General features: G+C 44.1%; 1 protein-coding gene across 2 annotated transcripts in view; it reads right to left on the bottom strand.

Annotated features, from left to right (window-relative positions):
* LOC146776373 (5-hydroxyisourate hydrolase-like) overlaps window positions 1-21,155 on the bottom strand; it is a 341,771-nt gene that overhangs the window by 121,361 nt on the left and 199,255 nt on the right. The window lies entirely within an intron of this gene.

Below are 21,155 nucleotides of genomic sequence, written 5' to 3'. Positions count from 1 at the left end.
GGACATAATTGACATCCACATCCAATTCTTGGTCATATATATGTGTACATTCCCCAGAATAGATTTGAGAATAATGACCTAAACACATGTGCATCATTAAGATTAATAAGGCAACAAATGAAGGCTTATAAATATATCCCTATGAGTCGATACATTCAGAGTATATCATTATGAAGGTCAGAATGCTGTATATGTTTCTAGTTAAGCTTACTACATCTATTCTTATATACAGACTAATCATGCTAGCACTATGTTTATACTATGTATATAATATAAGTAAGAAAAAACTGGCAAGGAAAATGCAAGCACTGTACAACCTGTAAGTGCAAACATGCAAACCAACAAGATAGTGTGCAGAGTGCAAGTAAATCCCAAAGCTCACACCCAACTGTGGGAGCCAGCTACCAATGTGGGGCATTCAAAGAGAACAGGAACAGCCAAATGAATAGACCCAATACCATAAAGGGATCAAAAATAGAAACAGCAAAAAAAGTTCATAAAAACACATACCATACGCGAAGATAAGAATTAACTCCACAATGGGGCAATAGTCTGTGTTATAGACAAACAGTCTCTCAAGAGCAACCAACGTAGCATTTCTTTATCATTTGGCGGGTCTAAGGCAAACACAGGTGCCTCCTTGATAAGGGCACATTAATAGATTCTGTCAAATGGAAAGAAAAAAGGACAGAAAACGACATATAATCAAAAAAACACAATTTACACATATACCCCAGAATATAAAAGGCTCCCGGTGATATATAACTGGGAGGGAAAATGGCCACTTAAAAAAAAAAAAAGGGGGAGGAATAGGAACATGAGAGCAAGAGCATCATGATATGGACGTCCAGGACTTAAGGTATCTGATAGTTATATAGGGTCAAATAATTAATACAAAAATAAACGTAAACTAAAAAGAGCCGGTCATCTCCGCATAGTATATGGGTAATTACTCAATGTCGTAATTGGCAAAGATAATCCCTGGAATACGACCAAAAAGATCAACTAAGCTGTGACACACTTCCTAAGGCCACATTATGTCTGGGTGACACGACATCAGATATAAAAATTATATCAAACTAAACAGCAAGGCAACACGGCATCGCAAGCCGACGATGCTAAGCTGGTATGCGCTGTCTATTCCGCATGAACAGAGTCTAAATAATCGTACCCCGCGCCTCTTACCTAGAGCCATCAGAGGTCCGTGCTCCCTTCTTGCACCGCCACCGGATGTTTGGTCAGGTCAATATTTGAGAAAGCGAGCCGATATTTAAAGAAACAAGGAAAATGTGAAGGCGTCAACTTGCGCGAATGACGCTCGTAACGACATAAAGGGCGTGACCCATCGTTCTCGATTGGATGCAAATGGTCAGCCTACGCGCGTCAGCATGTACGAAGGGAAAAAAAAGAAAAACAAACAGCTCACGAGTTCCTAGCGTCTCGTGTTTCCATAGGAACCCGGGATGAGAATAGAACTCGAAAAAAGACTCATGCCTAATTACAGGTAAGCAACCCTGGCCGGAAATTTCCAAAACGGAATATGCGTGTCTATAATTCAGATCAAAATTGTATATGTTAGTACGTAAACAAGTAGCCACATTGAAAGTGATGCCACTATAAGAAAGCATCACGAAAGCACACAGAAAGCATCCCAGACGGCCAAAGACAAGATCCCAACCGGGAAGGCTATATTTCAAATTAATGAAAGAAACATAACAGTCTCAGTAAAAACATAAGAAATGTATCAATACAAATTAATGTTCCGAGTTAGAAATGCATAGGGTCGATGAGCCATATAAACAACAACAGAGAAGAGGAACCTTGATCTAATAAAACTAAAATTGAGAAAAAAAATATATATAAAACGGGGAGTTGAGCCCCATAGGTATAATATTCCAAACAAAACAATATAAACTGCGACATCCTGTATCTAAGGATATCGGAGTATATTAGACGGGACCCAAAAGGACAAAGACAGTGTACATAAGCACTGAGGTGGAATTGATCTCTAGAAAAGGCACTATCCAAATAAGCAAAGGAGGGTTGTGAACATAACCCGTCACCTATCGATATTCCACAATGACCAAGGGCAATACAAAAAGTAACGTAAGCAAAATTTTGAGTGTACCACAGGTGAATTCAGCCCCAATGGGCACCCATTAAAGGATCAATGGTACTAAGCAGTAAGTCCCCTGCGCAGCGTCACACAGAACCAAGCGTGTTTTGTAAGAAAATAATGAAAGTCGTGGTCAGAGTTGTGTCCTTCAAAAACCGACCGCAATCTACATATCCATTTAGATTCTGTTTGTCTTAATATTAAATCTCGATTACACCCTCGTTTGTTCGGGGGAATATGGTCGATTCCACAGAAATGAAAGGACTTATACCCCATATGTGTCTTGTTATAGTGATCGGTCATGGGGTACCGTGCGTCATTATTGATAAGGGCACGTCGATGTTCTTGGATGCGTGTCTTAAGACATCGCACTGTGCTCCCTACATAGACTTTCCCACAAGGGCACTCAAGTGTGTATACTACATACTTGGTATTACAATTAATAAAGTGCCTAATCTGATGTACCTTGTCAGTATTAAAGCTGAATTCTTTACATCTGTTACGTCCTTAAATACACATATTATAGGTGGTACATGTGTAAAAGCCAATCGGTGGAGTAGGTAACCAGGTGTTCGAAGTTTTCTTTGTAATAACATAGCTCGGACATAAGGAGCTCCTGAGTGTACGTCCCCTTCTATACATTAAGGAAGGTTTTACACTGATGAGGGGACGTAGTCTAGGGATATCCAAAAGTAGATGCCAATGTTTTCTGAATGCTTTGAAAATGTTATCGCTATGTGCAGTATAATCAGTAAAGAAACAGACTTTTTCTTTAATTCTGCAATTAGCACGCGCATTGTTCGGGACCCTTGTTCTAGCCTGCATAAGAGTCTGTGATCTGGGAAGCTCCAAAACCCTACGTTCTGCTCTATTTAAGGTTGTTATGCCATATCCCCTATGTGCAAAACGCTGTTTGATGTCTATGATATTCTCCCTGAATCTAGTCTCTTCGCTGCATATGCGTCTGGTCCTAACCATCTCCCCATAGGGGATATTGGAAATGACTGAGCTGGCATGTGCGCTTGAAGCATGCAAAATACTGTTGCATGCTGTTTGTTTCCTGAACAGGGTACTGTGTATCTGGCCCTCTTTGATGTAAAAATGTATATAAAGGAACTCAATACTCTCTTTGCTATATGACATTGTGAGCTGTACATTGTATGAATTGTCATTGAGGTATGTGAGATTTTCCCTAAGCTGGATCTCTGAACCGGGCCATAGACACACAATGTCGTCTATGTACCTCCCCCAAAACACGATGTATTTGGTCCAGGGGGGAGGCACTCTTGTTCCAGGCATGCTCCCTCTCGTACCAACCCATAAATAAGCCGGCATAAGAGGGAGCAAACCTGGAACCCATAGCTGTTCCTTTTAACTAATGATACCACCTCTCATCATGTTTGAAGAAATTGTTCGTCAGGATAAGCTCAATCATCTCCATAATCATGAGGTTATAGGAATAATGATCCGCCCCTTCTTTATCAAGGTAGTGGCGAATTGCCAACATGCCAAATTCCTTGCGGATACATGTATATAGTCCTACAACGTCAAGGGTAACGAACATCAGGTCTTCTGACCACATTAAGTCATTAAATTTTGCCAAAATATCTTTACTGTCTTTAAGATAGAGGGAAGGTTAACATGCTTTTGCAATATGAGGTCCACGAATTCTGATATTCTTTCCGTTGGTGATCCTACCCCAGAAATAATGGGCCAACCCGGGGGGGATCTGCCTCGCTTGTGTACCTTTGGCAAAATGTAAATACAAGGGAAGCGTGCCTGATGGATATATAGGTATTTAAATTCATTATCAGTAAGAAGACATTCATTCCTCCATTCTGTTAATCGCCCATTAATGGTGATCTGTAGATCACTAATAGGGTTAAAGTTGATAAGCTCGTAACACTGATGGTCTCCCAATTGGCAAACAATCTCCCCCATGTAATCATTGATGTCCATGACAACTACGTTTCCCCCCTTGTCCGCTTCTCTTATGACAATTTTATCATCTTTTTGTAATCTATTTAGAGCATCCCTCTCTAGTTTAGTCAAATTGTAATGATGTTGTATGTGTGAGCCGGTGGCATCCAGCTTATGTAACTCACTAGTGATCATTTCTCCAAATTTGTCGATATTGGGATGGTACCCACCTTAAGGTACAAACTTGGACCTACTTCTTAAACCAGTATCACGGTTACAATCCTCAGCGATTTCAAGGTCATTCAGAATAGTTTGTATATCAGGCATTTCATCATTTTCTATGGACAGTAATGTTTGTACCTGTCTTATCTCCTCAATAGTCCTGTCAACATTGGATACATTGGAAACATGTGGGACAACATATGGTGTTTGCTGTGAAAAGAACTCTTTTAATTTTAACATACGGAGAAATTTGTATAAATCAACATGTACATCCACTAAGTCTCCGTATTGAGTCGGACAAAATCCCAATCCTTTCTTTAACACATTGCATTCACTTATGTCTAATTCTCTATGTGATAGATTGACAATTTGGAGATCCAATTGTGCATTTTGGGTGGCATTTGGACTAGTATTATCCCCCGTGGTGGAAAATCTAGTCCTATCCGATGGGACCATTGTCCCATCTGCTCCTAGTTCTTTTTGGAGCGTAGTCGCATGTTGTGACTGTCTGCTCTTCCTCCTATGCCTCCCACCTCTCCTTGTTTTCTGGGGGCCTTTTTCTGCTGTCTGTCGCCTTCTCTCAATCTTTCCAACTCCCTCTGGAAGTTGGTTGCCCCTTCCCCTAGAGGGACCTCAGTGTTTGATGTATTTGAGGTTGTACTTCCACTAGATGTTAATGAAGTAATACTAGCAGATCTGTTATCAAAACTCTCTTCTCTAACTCTTCTCCTATCCTCTGTGCTGTTAGTGTTATCATACTTCTTAGCAAAAGTATATATCCTGCCATCCCTGTAGTCCCTATCGTCTCTCCTTACGCATTTTTTTGTCTCTCAAATACTGCTGATGTTCCTCTATAACTTTGTTGAAAATAACATAGTTTTTCTCTACTAGACCTTTACATTCCATAGCTTCAATTGTTTTTTCTAACTCATCAATTTCTTCCTGTAATTTCTGCGCTTTTCGCTTGCATGTTTAATTAATATTTTCATCATGGTATGTGAAGATCTTTCTAGATTTTGTTCCCTTTCCCCCAACAAAGCCCCACTTAAGTCCTCAAAAGTTGGGAAAATAAGGATTCGTAGTCCCCTGGGGATTTTGTTGTTATCGATGTACTGCTGAAGAGTCACACCATCCCACCAGCGGGCAAGTTCTTGTTTCTTAATCCTTCCAAGCTTGATAAAACATGAACGCAGTCCTGTGCCTTGATGTTCTGTTAAAGGTGCAGCTGCACTGAATCCTTTTCCAAATAGGCCCTGTGCGAATTCTTCTCTTCTATCAACAACTTTTGGCATTCTTGTAGAAAATAATAAAGGGATATAAGAGAAGAGTGCTGGCTGGTCCAGAAAAAATCTATAGAAGCCAAGGACTAACAGCGGACTCCAAGTGCCGCACCTCTTTGCTATGTTCCCATAGAGTATAATTAATGATATAGTTGTAGTTGGTGTGCACAAACTTCTCCTACATCCGCCGTTAAAGGATGCAAACTGCCAAGCAGATAAACAAAGTTTGAAAGAAAATGGAGCGGTGCACTACCAGATTATTCCGTTAAGGTCACACCAAGTGGTCAATGTTCTTTCAATAGAAATAGTCTTTATTGTGATCATCCAACAAAAATATATGAACAGTCTCAGCCAAACAGGCTCAGCCAATGCGTTTCGTTCAGAAATTGAACTTAGTCAGGGCTGAAAGAAGTATGAAAGACACACATAACATAAATATATAAAAAAAACATTAAAACAGACACAGGACCAAAAAGAAACAAATCCATATATACACAAATACATATATATAAATAGGACAGAAACTATAACAAATATCTAACTACACAAAAAATCGTACATCCTAAGACATGTATTCAGGTCATCCTAAAAGAACATACTATTGTATGACACCATTCCATAGTGGTACCCATTTTAAAAACACGGTGATATCAAAAGAGTCTTTTGACCGTATAATATTTGTGAAGCATAAATACAAAAAGGAAGAAGATAAAAAAGGCCGGTGTGGAGAAAAGGCTATTGGGCCTATATATATCCGGAGAATATTGGACTGGAATTGCGGCGGGGGGGGCAGGGGACAGCGGGGCCTATTCCAGTCACCGTTGGTCACGATGGCGCCCCCAAAAGGCCGGAAAGACCACTCAGTGAAAGAACTGCTGCTCATGTCATCAAGCACACAGCCCGAGGGCCAGGCAGCCTCAAAGGCCGGAGTGGAGTCGGAGGGCACGGATGGCGCGGAGGCCCCAATCAGCCGCTCATCTCTCGAGTCCCTCTTCTTCTCCCTCTGTGAAGATTTGTCTGCCATGAAGCGCGACCTCTCGGCCGACTTGCGGGAGGTGCGTCGGGATGTGGACTCCCTGGGGGAGAGGGTTAAAACTCTGCAAGAACGAGAAACGGGTCGAGAGGAAGAGCTGGAGAGCCTTCAGCAGGAAATCCTAAAGCTGCAGGAACAAAACATCGACCTTCATGCTCACATGGAGGACTTGGAGAACAGATCCGGCGAAATAACATCCGCATCCGAGGCATGGCATACGACACAGATGACACTGATGTTGAAACTCTTGTGGCTGGTCTCTTCCGCTCGCTCCTGGGCGAGGCTCAGGATTTCCCGGTCAGGCTCGACCTCACCCATAGAGTGGCCCCCCAGAGGGCTTCCCCTGCTCCCCCAGCAAACATCCTGACATGTGTGCATGATTACCAATTAAAAGAACGCATACTCTGAGCGGCCAGGACCAACCCTGCCTTCCAATACAAGGGCCAGAAGCCGTCACTTTATCAGGACTTGTCTGCGTCTACCCTTGTGAATCTCAAAGCTTTCAGTCCCATTACTTCACATCTCCGGGCGAATGGCATCTCTTACTCTTGGGGGCATCCTTTTCGTTTTGTCTTGACTTTTGTTTTTGGTGCTCAGGCAGATACGCTCCCTCACAGTGGCCTACAAACTGCTGGGTATTTACGAACCCTCAACAGATAAGCCACAACAAAGCAGCTCAAGCAGACGACGCCGAAGCGGCCACAGCTGCACCACCATCAAACCACCGAGCCCTGCATCACGACCCAACTTGGACACCATGGCCAAGGAAAGATAGGCGGTCCTAGCGTCTTTGGTTAGGGCCTCAGGGGAGTAGCCTCCAGAGGCTGCAGAACTGTACTAGCAACTATTGGAATGCTCCTCACATCCGTCTCCAGGGACTCACTGCTGTAAGCTAGAGGATGCATTTGGGGTGGGCGGAGGGGTGGGGGCGGTCGCTTGCCGCTGGTACCCCACATCTTTTTCTCCAGGAGTTGATAGCTACGGACCTTGGGTTACCACATGTCTTTCTTCTTGTTTTGCATGGCTGCTTTGTTTGGGGTTTCTTTTTTCTTGTGGGTCTCCTCACCTTCTTACTGATGCATTGGGCCCTACCAAAGGCAGCACACCTCTGGATCAGTCCTGCTCCTAAACCCACTGAGATTGCTCGTGTGGTGAGACTCCTAACGTCTGCTACTGCCCTCTATAGTGCTCCGTTTCGACTTGGGCCCATATGTTAGGGAATATTAAAATTCTAACCCTAAATGTGAAAGGGCTCAATAGTCCTAACAAGAGAAGGGCTGTCTTATCCTACCTTGAGAACTCGGGTGCTCAACTTTGTCTACTCCAAGAGACACACATTTTGGCTAGGGACACTCACAGACGCCGATCCAAAGCTTTCCCATTGCAATACTTCTCCTCTCTCCCCTCCAAAAAGGTCTGGAGTCGCTATCCTTGTCTCTCGCAACTGTACAGGGAAAATAGGGGCACGGGTGTCTGAGATTAGGGGGCGGCTCTTGGCCTTTTCTGTTGGAGCGCACACCTTCACACTAGCCACTATTTATGTACCCAATGAAGGCCAGGAGGGGTTCCTTCATAGAGCGGTAACAGACTTCACAACTTCTCCAGACCGGCAATTACTGATAGGGGGAGACATTAACACTGTGTTTAATAACCAGCTTGACCGTTCCGCTCAGAGACAAGGCCAAACTGGGGCACTGTCCGAGAGCGGGAGGGAATGCCTACAAGATATAGGTCTGGTTGACATTTGGCGCACTCTTCACCCAGGCGAAACTGACTTTACATTTTACTCCCATGCCCACAAGACATACACCAGGATAGATTACTTCATAGGTTCCCAATCTCTGCTCCCACTGGCACATTCCTCAGACATAGAGCCTCGCGCGCTGTCAGACCACTCAGCCTTGACACTAACACTAGCGCTCCGTCTCATAGATAGACCACCATACTCTTGGCTGCTGCGCATTAATATCCTCCACCACACAGAGGTTGTGCAGCGCATCACCAAAACCCCGGAGAAATTCTTAGTAATCAACGATACGCCGGACACCTAGAGAGTGACCTTATGGGAAACACTTAAACTCGTGGTAAGGAGTGAGCTAATCGCTGTGTCCTCAGCAGACAATAGGATCTGACGGGAAAAGAAGGAGGAACTCTCCAGACAAACGTCGGAATTGGAAAGCATTCATAAGCGGACCGGTGCGCCTCGAGTGTGGCGGTAGTTGGAGGCAGTGAGGTCGCAGTTGGGTAGCCTTGATCTTGACAGAGCGGAATACGCTGCCCTCCGTCTAAAGCACTCAATCTACACAGGGGGGACAGATGCTGATGCCTATTGGCCCATAAACTACTCATCAACTCATAAACTACCAATCCGGTTTTCGCAGCAACCACAGCACCGAGACCGCCCTCATCGCCGCCACTGACGACATCAGGACCCTGATGGACAAAGGAGAAACAGCCGCCCTCATCCTCCTGGACCTATCAGCAGCCTTTGACACGGTCTGCCACCGCACCCTATCAGCACGCCTTCATGACGCCGGTATCCAAGAGAAGGCCCTGGCCTGGACCACATCCTTCCTCTCTGGCAGAACCCAGAGCGTCCGCCTCCCACCCTTCCGCTCCAAAACCACCGAGATCATCTGCGGCGTCCCACAGGGATCCTCCCTCAGCCCAACGCTGTTCAATATCTACATGGCACCTCTCGCCCACGTCGCACGACAACATAACCTCAACATCATCTCCTACGCCGACGACACCCAGCTGATCATATCCCTCACCGAAGACCCCCACACCGCCAAAGCCAACCTCCACAGAGGAATGAAGGCCGTAGCCGAAGGGATGAAGGACAGGAGACTGAAGCTGAACTCAGACAAGACGGAGGTCCTCATTCTCGGACCCACCCCATCAGCCTGGGACGACACTTGGTGGCCCACATCGCTAGGCACAGCCCTGGAACCCACGGACCACGCACGCAACCTGGGGGTCATCCTCGACTCCACTCTCTCCATGACCAGGCAAGTCAACGCCGTCTCCGCGTCCTGCTTCAACACCCTCCGTATGCTCCACAGGATCTTCAAATGGATCCCCCTCGACACGAGAAAAACCGTCACCCAGGCCCTCATCACCAACAGACTCGACTACGGGAACGCCCTCTACTCAGGAACAACAAACAAGCTCCTGAGACGACTCCAACAAATCCAGAACGCCTCGGCCCGACTCCTCCTCGACGTCCCCCGCCGCAGTCACATCACACCCCACCTGAGAGGCCTGCACTGGCTCCCCGTCAACAAAAGGATCACCTTCAAACTCCTCATCCACGCACGCAAAGCACTACACAACACTGGACCCACTTACCTCAACAACTCAGCTTCCACACCTCCACCCGAAGCCTCCGCTCAGCCAACCTCGCCACAGTCCCCCGCATCCGGAAAACCACTGGCGGCGGCAGATCCTTCTCCTACCTAGCCGCCAAGACCTGGAACACTCTCCCCACCATCCTACGACAGACCCAGGACCTGCTGGCCTGCAGAAGACTCCTCAAGACCTGGCTCTTCGATCAGTAGCGGCCCCCCCTCCCCAGCGCCTTGAGACCCTCTCGGGTATGTAGCGCGCTTTACAAATGCAGTGATTGATTGATTGATTGACCCAGCGCCAGGCGGCAACGGTACAGATGATTTGCGATGCTGGGGGCACTGAACTCACTCGAGACATGGATATCTCCTGTGCGTTTCGGGACTTTTACGCTGACCTGTACAGCAACTGCCCGAACAAGACTCTCTCGACTACCTCCAGGGATTAACCCACTCCCGCTGTCACTGGATCAGGCCTCCTCTTTGGATAGCTCGATCCGCACAGAGGAGGTTATCTCACCCATAGCCACCTAAAATCCTCGGGGCAAGATGGGTTTACCGCTATGTTTACAAAGACCTTTTGCACTCTTAACTCCGATATTAACGCGACTTTTTAACGCAATCAGGGATACCTCTGATATCCCGCCTACAACGCTCCTCGCCTCAGTGGTGGTCCTCCCTAAGCCCGGTAAGGATGGCCGATTATGTGCCTACTACCGACCAATCTCTTTGCTGAACACCGACTTAAAACTCTTCACAGGGATTTTAGCGGCCAGGCTAGGTCCACTGATGCAAGGTCTGATAGACCCAGACCAATCTTGGTTTGTCGCAACCAGACAATGCAGTGATAATACACGGAGATTACTCCGTCTCTTGGACAAAGCCCACTGCCAGTCCATCGAGAGAGTGATGTTGTCTGTCAAAGCCGAGAAGGCGTTTGACTGGGTGCACTGGCCATTCCTGGAGGCTACCCTGCAGGGTTTTGAGGTGGGAGACTGATTCCGCAAATGGGTGTTCAGTGGCTACAGCCGCCCATCTGCCACAGTCAGGATGAATGGACACACCTCTGAGTCATTTTTGATAACGCGAGGAACGAGGAAGGGCTGCCCGCTCTCGCCACTGCTCTTTGCCCTATACATGGAGTACTTTGGCCCAAATGGTGCGGGAGAATCCCCAGATTACCAAGATTCAATTTGGGGGAGAATGTCACACAATAAGCCTATATGTGTGACAACATTGCCACACTGGAAGCCCCCAGGACATTTTTGCAAGCCTTTGTTGCGGACTCGGAGGCGTTTGCAGCCGCCTCTGGCTTTCGGGTCAATGTATCTAAGTTGCAGGCCTTGGGGTTCTCCCTACAGCCTTCCACCAGAGACGCCCCCCACCAGATATGCCCCATCCGTTGGGACACGGAGGCTATACCATACCTTGGAATAAAATTGGCAACTTCGGTTCGGGATACAGTCTCCTTGAATTGCAATCACCTCCTGTCACAGACCCGCCGAGACCTCGAACGCTGGTGACCATTTGGCCTCTCATGGCTGGGCCGGGTGGCAGGGCTTAAAACAAATGTGCTTCCGAAAATACTATATCTCTTCCAAAGGCTACCAGAAAAGCCTTTCCCTGGTATACTAGGGTCTCTAGCGTGAGTTTCTTTCATTCGTCTGGGCGGACAAAAAGCCCAGGATGAACAGGGGCCTAAGGTATAGACCCCCAGGGGAAGGCGGTCTTGGGATTCCCAATATCAAGCAATATTATCGGGCCACCCAGCTGCAGGTTTTATGCCCAGACGTGGTTCCCTTGCTCACTTTGCCACTGGATTCAAGCTAGCCTTGCTGATGAGGGCTAGTAGCCCGAAACCGGTCCCAGGGTGCTTGTTTCTGGTCCAGGGAAGACATGGCTTGGCAGTTCGGGCTGGACTGTTCCCATGAGGCACAGGGTCAAGGCTGATTTGTATATAGCTTTGTCTGAACTGGGGTGGCGAAGTGATCTAAAGAACGATGATGGATTCATCACAGATCTGTGACTGGGGGTGAGTGTCTGATAAGTTTCAGCGCTCCGTCCATCATCTCCTTGTGTTTGCTTTGTTCACCCTAAGTAGGCAGGGTATGCCCAGACGTGGGTCCCTTGCTCACTTTACCACTGGATTCAAGCTAGCCTGGCTGATGAGGGCTGTTAGCCCGAAACCGGTCCCAGGATGCTTGTTTCCGGTTCAGGGAAGACATGGCTTGGCAGTTCGGGCTGGACTGTTCCCATGAGGCACAGGGTCAAGACTGATTTGGATATAGCTGTGTCTGAACTAGGGTGGCGAAGTGAGCTAAAGAACGATGATGGATCCAACCCTGATCTGTGACTGGGGTGAGTGTCTGAAAAGTTTCAGCGCTCCGTCCATCATCTCCTTGTGTTAGCTTTATTGGAATGGTCCCAGAAAGAGTCTGAGAAGCACTGGCTCTTTATGGAGTGAGCCCTGGCAGGCCAGCCCCATGGAGAATTCCTTTTATGCGCAAAACTCAATGCTCAACAGGGCTCTATGGGTCACTGGTCGTCAGGGCGACCCAGAAGGTTTGGGATGCGACAGCTGTTTGTTGCGGCCTCACCACATTTCTGTCTCCACTCAAACCCATAACTAACAACCCCGATTTCACTCCCGGTCTGGATCCGGTAGCCTTCAAGCGCTGGACCGAGGAAGGGCACAGATCTATTGGCCACTTCTTTGACATCGAGGGTCCGCTGAATTTTGAAGACTTTCACTCTGATTTTCAACTCACAGAGACAGAGCGATATCATTTTCAGCAGATACGCCACTGGGTTATGCACCCATCCATACACGAGGGGGCACAAAGGCCGCTCACCCCATACGAGAAGTGGTTAAACACTAAAAAGTCAAGTAAGCGCCTCATCACGAAGCTTTACCATCTTATGAGCTCCCCAGAACAGTTGACTAAGTCTGCGGGGCAAAAATTTATCAAAGGGAGGCAGTGAAGAGGTACTGGGATAGAACCTACCTCCTATACGATTATGTAATAAACAAAAGTGGTTCTACCCTATCTAAAAGTGAAAGTTAATAATATTTATTTATTTTTAATTTTAAGTGATGGTAAGTAAGGTGAAAAATGAGTTATCCATGAGATGTCATGGAAAGCACTATGTGTTTTTAAAATACCCCTCACACACTATGAATCCCATAGTGTCATGCTTCATCATGGGGGTCTTCCCGTCCCTCTACGGGGCGGGGCGTGCTACTACCTACGAATACGTGGGAGCACTGTTGTTATGAATAGATAGGCTATGTGTAGTGAAGGGATGTGAGTGTTAGGGTTTTGTGTAAGATATAAAAAATTAAAAGGACCCTGGCTAGTAGAAAAAACAATTTTATTCGGTTCTCTAGCTGGGATCGTTAAAAATGGGGAAGAGTGTAGGAAGTGTCACAAATTTGTGGCTGCCTACTGGGTCAACATGTTTCGTAAGCAGTCCCCACTGCTTTACTCAGCAGGACCGACAATTAGTAATCCCTATTGCACTCAATAGAATTAGTAATATGGTTTGTATGCCTATTATTCTGATACACCAGACCTTTAAAAGTTTAGTAGATCTGTGAACAAGGGTACAATGACCCCAGTGATTTAAGACCAAATTGGTATTTTAGTTAGGCGTAATGTTCAAGCTTCATGAGCACACACTGGAGGGGAGGGTGCCTGGTTTAGTCAGATTTTCAGGATCATTCCTCGCTTCCATGTACCTCCGACATCCACGGAGCAACACGGAGGTACATGGAAGCGAGGAATGATCCTGAAAATCTGACTAAACCAGGCACCCCCACAATCACTCCCACAATACTATCCCTTTGAATTTTGATGGGAATTCGCGTGCACACTGAATGGCACCCACTGTCACAATGCCTATTCCCTAAGGAATCCAAATATATAAAATCAAAGCAAAGGTGCACCACACGAGAAAACTGACAATCACAAAGTTCATATCCAGCAGTAAGATTTCTTCAAAAATTATTTCTTTTATTCCGTTTTCATGTTATGTAGAACATACATCATTCAGTTCTTGTAACTCTACAAACAGAACAGCCGACGCGTTTCGTCCTGATACAGGACTTCTTCAGGGCTGTTAATTACAAACAGAAAGACACACATATAAAAATACATATAAATAGACATATAGATACACCACAAAGACAGAACAACAGTATGTATGACAGAAAGGGACCAATACCTAGTCCTCATACATATTACAAATAGTGAAAAAACCTTTTTACTCTAACAGAGGGACTAAAAATCCAAAAGACACATTACATATAAAAGAACCACCTAATCATAGATTGAGTAACTAATAATTTCACTCAAAAAGTTTTGTTCATCAAATTCATAATATATACTGATCCATTGGGGCTGAAGGGCGAATAGACCTAGATCAACATTCAATTGACATGAGAGAGCAAGGCTCGCTCCCATAAATCTTGTTTTCTGTCATCAATGAAAGGACAAGAGGGGAAAGGAGCTAAGAGTCAGAAGAAATCCAGAAGACAAGGAATAATCATAATGTATTGAATAATAGAGAAAAAGTGACAGCATAGAAAGAGCCATAGAAAAGGAAAGAGAAGGCGACCCACCGCTAATTAATGATGAAATACAAAATACTGTCGTCCTGAAAGGTCACGAATGACTTTACATGGGGGTTATTATCCCGTCCAACAAGATCTATAATGTGGAAACGACAATAAGAAACATTACAAATATTTATATATAGTTTAGACATCACCACCAAAATTTTTGTACGAGCGACAGTAATGCTGACACGTGTATATATCCACTTATGTGAAATTTACATTGTCTCAAGGATACTGGAACTAGTATTGGTCCAGTTGTTTTCCAGCAAATCATTGCCACATATAAGCCGCAGTCAAGAATGTCACGCACACCCAAATAGTGGGAGTACTTTAATTTGTAAAATCCGTCCCGACTCTCTATAAAGAAGAAAGGCATCTTTTTGAGACAGCAAGCGTAAGTAAAGTATATAAGTCTTATTACTAATACAAAACATATTATAAATTGAGCCGAATTAAAAATATATATTTCCACTTCAAAATTAGCCATGCCGCGTTGTCCAACAATTAGAAAATGAACCATGATATCTTAGACGATGAGCCAATCCTATTCTCCCAATATGACACTGAGTCAGTATCCTCACTATCTACGAACAAATGGGCTGATCTAATGAAAGCGACAAAAATAACCACAAGATCAACCTACCTCTAGTAGAGGAAGATCTTATATGGATAAAATATTAAAGAAAGGTATTAGGGGAAGGCCTCCTCCTTATGAGCAAACAGAACAGGAAAGGCAGGAGGAAAAGGAAAGGCAACAATTGACTGAGGGTGAACACTGCCAGGGTGTGGCGTTTTCTATAAGGGTACCTGACCCAACAAGTACGTTGAATAGTTCTCTCTTATTCCCAGGAGGTTTCTCTCCCTCCATGCAACATCAGACCCTACAGGATTTGAATAGCAATATCTGGAAGGAGCATAAAGATTTTAGAGCTAAATATTCCAACAAAGAGAAATATTAGTTAAAGTTACTTGAAAATTATGCGTCATAAATGGATATATAAAGGGTATAACAATCAACATTACCACAGAAACCCAAGTACTACAGATGTTTTGAGAGTGGTTTCTGTACTTAGTACGTATGCATAAGGAAGCTAATTAAGACCGGGACCCTAAAACAGGAGCACTTCTCTCTTTCCCTGTTAAGAACTCTATGGCACAGTTTAGAAGGGGTGCCAGGATTTGATGTGAAAACGCCACTGTATGATGTTCACGTCCTGTGGAGAAAATTAGTTACTGTCCATTTCTAAAGACTATCCCGAAATCCGAGAAAATCCCAATGAATTGTATTCACTAACAGAGAAGATTCTGAGAATAGGCCAGTTAAAACTGACATTGACCAGATGTTTTCCTGCATATTACCTATAGACGTGTGGAGAAAGATAGTACAGACCTCAAATGGGCAGACATAACCCAAGTCAAATATGACAGAGACAAGGATGATGGTAGCCTTCCCAATGTCATATTGACCGTCCCATATAAAATAATAATTAGAATACAACAAATAGTACCCAGGAAAAGACTAGATTGGAATACGTTAAATTAACGTAAAGAAAAAAGGGACGAGAGTATTTCAACCTATTTTGCCAGAGTACAAAATGTGCTTGCAGCCCATAGTCAGATAGACACTACCCAAGACGGGGCTCTAAAAGCACTTTGTAATTGTTTTGTGAATAGCTTAAAGGAGCCAATAAAAACATCCATCCACACCTATAAACCTACCTGGGAAGGGAAACCATTGGCTGAAGTACTGACAATTGCTCAATACTATGCAGAATGCCAAGCCCAGGAAGATTCCAACAAAGATAAGAAACATAAGGAACTGAAGAGTAAGGTACTTCTCCAACAATTGCAACAACATTGGGGTAGATCACAGGGAAGGGGCCAAAGAGGGAATAACAGAAGTTACTCCAACCCCCCTAACAGGCAACCGGGAACTGCAGTTTAGAACGGGCTTCATAACTGCAAGGATCCCAAACATTGGGTAAGAGAGTGCCCACTATTGCTCAATAACAGACTAGGACACTCTGCTCCCCAGGTAAAAGGACAAGAGGAATAAAACAATTATCAAAAGGGAGTGCCTCATCGCCTAAATGGCCACCCTAACAATGGTCCTTATGCCTAATATACACCGAACATTGAGACTCTGAGATCAAGACAGGCAAATTGGTTCGACAATAAACACCAGATGGTAACAGTACCATTGCCCATCTGGGATTTCACGGAATAGGGAGGCACGAGAGGGAACAGGGAAGGGGTGGTGATACCAGTGGATTTGAGTGCACATACGTAGAAGGTGTAGTGCAAGGGAAAAAAGTGAAGTTCCTCATTGACTCCTGCATCACCAACTCCTCTATTTCTCGCAATGCTCTCCCACATGCACACCTCTTGGGGAACATTCAATACCTCTGTGGGATTTTCAAACTTACCTTTTAAGAACCCAATTTCTGCACTTTTAACTTACACTATAGGGCCTATAACTGATAAACATTGTTTTGTGTTATCAGACAAAAGTCAGCTAAATTTATTAGAGATAGACATGTTACAGAAATTACATGCCAACATTAAGTGCACAGCAGGCGGCATCTATCTTGAAGGTTCAGAGAACACTTCTTTGTTGCACCATATGTATTCGACCAAGTGCAAGAGAAAGTATAGGAAAAGGGCAAGAATGGTGTGGGTCATATGGACATTGCCCCTGTCCACATAGAGGTAAGATAAAACGTTAAATTGGCTTGCTTACACAGTACAGGATATCACTGGAAGGAGAGGAAGGTCTTGAAGGAGTTATACAGGGCCTTTTATATAAAAACGTCATAAAGGGGATATAGGGCTCCCCATGCAATAGTCCTGTTCTTCCTCTATTAAACAAGAGTGAGGGCCCAAATAAGAAAAGAAAGAAGTCTGGAAGTTCATGGTTGACCTGAGAGAGTGTAATAAAATGGTAAAGCCCAGATTCCTAGTGGTCCCAAATATTTCCACAGTACTTGCTGACATACCACGTGAAGCTTCCTATTTTACGTTTATAGATTTGAAGAATGTATTTTTCTCCATACCATTACACATGGATTCCCAATACCTTTTCAGTTTTGTCTTCAAAGGTAGAAGTTACTGTTTCACACAAATTCTACAATGATTTACTGAAAGTCCATCCATATATTCTCAGGCTCTTCAAGCACAATTAGACAACTTTCATCCCCGTAAAGAAAAAAACATAATACAGTACATTGATGGCATTCTCATTGCAAATACTAGCATACAGGCATGTGCCAAATATACAATTGCATTATTACATTTCCTAGCTAATAAGGGCCATAAAGTATCCCCCCAAAAATGTAATTTATTCAAAAAGAGGATGCCTATTTAGGACACCACCTGTCGAAAGGGGAACATAGGTTGGATCCCCAAAGAATGAAAACAATACCTGACTTTCAGACACCCACAACACAACAATAAATACGTGTATTTTTGGGAATGGAATGCTATTGCAGACAATGGATATCTAACTGCTCACTCATTTCTAAACCATTGTTGCAACTGACTACTAAAGACACTCCTGTACTGTTACCATAGACAGATGGCCATCAAGAAGGTTTTATAGTTATTTAAAAAAGAACTGTTTAATGCCTGATTACACTAAAGATTTTAATCTTGTTGTACACAAAAAGAATGGTTGTGCATTAGCCGCGCTAAAACAACAACATGGAGATAAAAAATAAAAAACGACCTTGTGCATGTTTTTCCCTCACACTTGACCTAGTAGCCAAAGGTCTCTCGGCTTGTCTAAGGGCACTCAAGCAGGCTGCAATGTTGATATTGGGACACCCAGTCCATCTTTATGTAACCCATTCTGTAGATAACTTGTTGAACAGAACACAGACACATCTAACAAATACTAGATTGACCCATTATGAACTATGTCTATTTAGTCCACGTTACCATCAATAGGTGGAGTACACTCAATCCTGCAGCAGTGTTGTCAGAACCCCAAGGGTAGACAGAAGTGCCACACGCCTGTCTACTGATAACAGAAGAACAGATAAAGGGTTGCTTAAACTTGCAAGACACCAAGATTAAGAATGGAGGTGGGGATCTGTGGGTGGATAGCTCATGTTTTAAATTAAAGGCTGGTATCACTACAGCAGCCTATGCGATTAAACATTACAGATGTACTAGAAACATATGGACTAATTGAGTTATCAGCACAGGCAGCTGAACTGACAGCCCTAACAAGAGCCTGATTGACTGTAAATATCTATACTGATAACCAATATACATTCGGAGTGGTGCATAATTTCGGCAGACTGTGGACAGAAAGAGGTATCCTCATGTCTCGAGGAACTAAAATACAGCATGGCGCATTAATTGAAACTATTGAATGCACTGTTATTACCAAAAAGAGTTACAATGGTAAAATGTAATGCACATAACAAAATTGTAGGCGATGTATGATTTCTACCATAATAGTATTGCGGGACTAAAAAATCAAGCCAAAAAGGAGGAACTCCAAAGGTGGCAGAAACATGGTACCCTAGTGAGTGGGTGTTGGAAGGATCAATACGGATATAGGTTCATGTTGCCAGACAGACTGTTGTAACCTATGACACTGATGATGCATGGTCCATCACACTTAAGTCGTGATGGAGTAGTGAACAGCATGAGACTATTTTGGAAGAATGACAAAATACGAAGAACGGCAGACAGGATCTGTAAAAAGTATATGGTGTGTGCATAACATAATGCGGGAAAAGGAATACCAGCACTAGCCGGGCATTTCGCACCTTTCCCTGAAGCACCTTTTGAGCATCTCCAAATGGATTTTGTTGAAAGGCCACCCACAAACAAATACCAATACGTTTTGACTGCGGTGTGCCTATTTATTAAATGGATTGAAGGGTACCCAACAAAAAGGTGTGATGCATTGACTACAGCTAAATGTCTCCTAAAGGAACGTTTCCCACATTTTGTTTTGCCACGATTAATTTCTAGTGACAATGGGGTGCATTTCATCAGCAAATTGATGCAAGTCAATGGGCACTCAGCAAAAGTTTCACCTGTGTTTATTACCCCCAAGCAGCAGGGAGCGAAGAAACAGCATCCTGAAAGCAAAAATATGTGTAGAGTCCACTTTGATATGGGTGGATGTTCTGCCAATGGCACAAATGAGTTTGTGAACTACACCAGATTCAATAACACAGTTGAGCCCCCGTGAAATTGTGACAGACTGACCATTGACTTGCTGGGGGGTTCCGAAAACTGTGTTAACAGCACAAATAACAGATACCTTGTTAAAAGAATATTGTGTGGAACTGATCCAACGTGTTTCTGCCATTAACAATCAGGTCAAAGATGCACTGCCACTGCCCATGCAGGGCCCTGGACACAATATCCAGACGTGTGAATGGGTAATGGTAAAGAACTTCCAGCAGTCTAACATGCCTCTGTGAAAGGGACCGGTGCAAGTACTTCTTGTGACACAGACGGGCATCAATTTACAAGCTACAAGAATTGGATCCATTCAACACATGCAAAAAAAGCACCCATGCTTGCCTCCACCTGCAGAGAAGGAGAAGCGCATTACATATGCAGCTGCAACAACACCACAGACCATCAAGGATTCAGGACCTTGCAATAACCTCCGCCCACGTTTTACAGTAAGTCCATCTTCTTGACCCAACCAACGGTAGTTTACAATTGGGTCTAGTGTCATGAATTACTGGTGACGAAACACAACCTAGTGATGGGGAGGATAGGAATGTCACCGGCAAATATCCAAATAATGGCTCTGGCAGTTTTTTATATAATTGTATCGCCCACCATATACTGCAACTAACATCTTCCAATTGGCACGAATCTTTGGGAAAGAACAAGTCTGTTACCTTATACATTCAACCAATTCCGTGTGGGCTTCCTACCCAATATCTAGATAGAACTGGTTACGCACCAAGCCACCTAATTTTAAAAACATACAAGGTCGATTTGGAGTCGCCTACTCAGGCCCTTGCCTTTCCAATGAAAATACATCAAGGGCTAGGGTACCACGGTTGCGATATATACTGTGACTCTGTATATTTGATGAGAAAAATGTGCTTTTGACAGGGCAAATGAGAGTGACAATGAAAGCAGGATACTATACAAGTTGCTGTGACAATAACAATAAACAAAACAACATTGATTTATAACTGTTCAGGGACAGCACATATGCAGCCTAAATTAATAACACGATAAAATATTAAATATTACAATAAATACCAGATATAACTCCGTGAACTATCTAGGGCGGGGTCCATTGTATGCCCAACCAGGATTTTTCTTCCTATCCAATGTGACTTATTTGAATATTTACAATGACACAGAAGAAGTGGCATTGGGAATGGTCGTGCCCCTTGGAGTACCATGTACTGATATTTACCCATAAATTAGATGGTACAGGACACTCGGTGAGGATTTTGTGATGAGGTAAAAAAAAAACTTGGAAGTGAACACTTATATCAATGAGTTGACACTTGGATATATCTTGGCATCCATACTGACCTTGGGGGGGGGGGGGGTGGACGGTGCCCAAGGTAAGAAAAAAAAATAGAGAATATTTTGGATGTAAATTACAAGTATTATCCAGTTC

The sequence above is a fragment of the Triturus cristatus genome, chromosome 12 (assembly GCF_964204655.1).
Source record: "Triturus cristatus chromosome 12, aTriCri1.1, whole genome shotgun sequence".
In the NCBI taxonomy this organism is placed as follows: domain Eukaryota; kingdom Metazoa; phylum Chordata; class Amphibia; order Caudata; family Salamandridae; genus Triturus; species Triturus cristatus.
The sequence above is the reverse complement of the archived record's forward strand: the minus strand, read 5'-3'. Positions and strand labels throughout refer to the sequence as shown.